The sequence below is a fragment of the Rhagoletis pomonella genome, unplaced genomic scaffold, assembly GCF_013731165.1.
Source record: "Rhagoletis pomonella isolate Grant_MI unplaced genomic scaffold, Rhpom_1.0 Rhpom_scaffold_00013, whole genome shotgun sequence".
In the NCBI taxonomy this organism is placed as follows: Eukaryota; Metazoa; Arthropoda; class Insecta; order Diptera; family Tephritidae; genus Rhagoletis; species Rhagoletis pomonella.
The window spans coordinates 11586436-11589889 of record NW_023458567.1 but is presented as its reverse complement, the minus strand read 5'-3'; positions in this window follow the sequence as shown (position 1 = coordinate 11589889).

The window sequence follows — 3454 nt, the reverse complement described above, 5'->3', positions numbered from 1 at the left end:
TATGAAGTGCTGATAACCTCATTTCTAATTAAGTGCACGCAGCTGTATATACCTAATATTCGTTACGAGTTGGTATTATTATAAACGACGATAAATAAAATGTAAAAAGAAATTGAGAAAATACTAGGCAAACATATGGCTACGAACGCAGTGAAAACATCGTGAAAAGTGGAACTTTTCTTAGGTATTATAAAGAATTTCAAAAGAAAAAGAAAAGAAAAATTATCGAGGAAAGTATTCTAGTATTAATTATCGAATAGTATTCATAAAATTTTTTTCAACGATTAGTCGAGAAAACTACGGTGATACGACTCACGTCTCCAATGTTTGTCTGCTCCTACCATCAACACAGTGCCTACCTCCCCCTCCTATTCGACAACTTGATCGATATTGATTAAACATTCCATTGCAAGATTGTACAAAGTACAACAAAGTTGTAAACAACAACTAATGTAAGCGTGACAACGGTAAGAAAATATGTATAGTGGCTATGCAACTATCAATGAATGTCACACATGTAAATGACGAAAGTAAGCGACTGCAAAGAGCAGCAAAAAAAAAAGAAAACAGAGCCACTGGCAAATATGCAATGCGTGCTTACTAATGCCGGTGCTAATACAGAGTTACAAATGTACATACAGGTGCACATATTGGCATTTGTAGAATACATGTGTATTATTTACGTCTATACCGCTCATGTACAGGGTATGTATTCGACAAATAAAACAGGAAATGCGCGCGGACAGCCCGTTGGCACGTACTCGGATAGGCGAACAAGTCTATGGGGGAGTGAGTATTCGTGTGTGGACGTGCGTGGGAATTCGTAAGGTTCACTCGTGCATGAAATGGAGGAGATCGCGTGCCACAATCACTGTTTGCTTGTTTATTTATTGGTTTCTTTACCAGCCTAAGTTTTTTCTTTTGAGTCAGATTACAAAATGTTGCGAATTTGTTGAGACAGCTTAAAAAACACAGTGAAATGTCAGTAAACGTGAGTCCTTGATGTAGGCTTTGGAAAATACTATTAGGAAAGCAAAGGCACTTAAATTATGTAGTATGTACTAATTGAAAAATTAAAACAAAACTATTATTTAAAAGCAGAAAATATGATCATAAAATCTAAATAAATGAAAATATAACAAAATTTTATTTAAAGGAATTAAAAAAAAACCATCATAGAAATCAACAAATAATAAAGTAAAAACCAAAAGTTAATAAAACAAAGAGTAAATAAAACAAAGAGTAAATAAAACAAAAAGTGAATAAAACAAAAAATGCATAAAACGAAAAATTAAAGCAAAAAATTAAAATCAAAATAAAAACAAAAAATTAATCAAAAATATGAATGAAAAAACAAAAAGTTTTAAAAATACAAAAAGGTAAAAAAAAATAAAAATAAAACAAAATAAATAGAAATAAACATGATATATATAAAAATTATTAAAACAAACAAATAAAAAATAGTAAAACAAAACCATAAAAAATAAAAACATCAAAGACTTCATCGCCAAAAAAAATTGCGGTTTTTCCAGGCGGGATTACAAAATCTATTATATTTTAAGACTTCCACCAAAATATTTCGGAAAAATATTTAAGAAAAACTTGAATAACTGCCCCAAAACTGAAATTTTTTTTAAATATTTGTATGCTAATTTTTTAAGCTAAAACTGTTTGGTCATCTGAGGTGATTTTTTTCAAAAAATTCTCAAAAAATGTTGTTATTAATAAAAAACTAAATTTTTGGAGGTACTTTCAAATCGGTCTAGCTCACGTACAAATCTTTTTCCGAGATATTTTGGCGCAAGTCTTAAAATACAATAAATTTTATAATTCCAGTGGAAAAATAGTACCGATTTTTTTTTGTATGGGGAGTGATGCAGTCCAAAAATCAGCAATACAAAATGAAATGCTTCCACGCCACTGTCAATCCTAATGCCAAACACGTGTATGCCTGTTAACGATGCAACTGCCTTCAGATCCGCTAGCTACAAATACATGCTTAAAAGCGCGCTCACACACACTGCTAACGTAGGCCTGTGCACCTAGAAGTATGCTAAAGCATACAGTTGCTAGAGCACTCAACCAAACCTCGGCTGACAGCCTAAAAATAGTACACAATTCAATGCTCAAGTTTAGCCACAAAGAGAAGGGAGAATACAGGCAGAAGGACTATGTACATGTGTGCTAAATTTGTACGCTAGACCGCAGTAAATAAATTGCAAAAAATAAAAAAAAGCTCTAAAAAACCGAAAACAACAACAGCGACTTGCATACAATGCGTGCAGCGTTGAATTGCACGTACTCAAGAACAAGTTAACCCCACTAACCCACTGCAGCACCACCACATTCACCAACCACACAAATACCATAACATACATTCCTGCATAATAAAAGCGTCAGTGGAAATCTAATTTTTACCTAATACACCTTCACCACAACAACCGGCAACATATCAACATCGTCAACGGTGAGCTTAAACACAAAACACAATACATAGCAAAAACTCCCGGACAGAAGAAAAACGGAAGCGTATAAATTTGTTTGACTGTTGCATCCTGTGTTGGCGTTTTGACGCGCTGCGACAGAGCGGAAAGTGTAAAATAATTAAATTGAAGGTGAAGTGCGACTATACAATTTTAGAGTGAAAGCACACGATGGAAGTGTGCGCATGGTGGTGTGTATAGCAAGTACAGAGCTGAGGTAATTAGCGTAGTGTATTGCAAGTGAAAGCTATGTAGCTAGGCAGTCAGTCAAGTCAGGCAGTCTAAGCAAATTTATTATTATAAACTTGTTTGCATACTTTGCATTCGAGGAGGAAATGTAGCATAATTCAAGGTGCAATCGCTTGTATTAAGTGAAATAAAGTTGCTTTGAAAATTAAATTACTGTACAGAAAGGCTTTTAAATGCTAGATTGTAAGACACTTGAGAACTCGTAAATCATATAACATCCTATGTAAGATTTATTCATCGAAAATATGCGCTTGCTCAATTTTACAAGTTCTTTTGGAAAATCTGTACAAGATCCCACGTTAGAAATGTGCATCTTGTTGACTCAAGGGATTCCTGAATTTTTTAATTTTCATCAATGAATGCGAGATTCTTGAGTTGGGTGGTGGGACTAATATTAAACCTATACTTCTGACATAGAATCGATGAAGTATAAAATTTTCGAGCCACTGGGAAAATAGGTAAGCACTAGAGTGTTCGATTATTCGTTTTTATTTTTCAAAACCCGATTTTCGAGTTATTCGAGAAATTGCCATTTGAAAAAAACTGGTTCCCAGTTTTGAAATTAAGAAAAAACCGGATAAATCGGTTTTATTTTAGACAGTGACAATGCTCATGTTGTCATGAAGGCATGACCAAAAATTGCAATAAAACTGTTAACAGTAAAGATATGTAGCTCGTATTTAGAAACGAGCAAGCCAACTTAAGTTCAAAGTTTTTTTTTT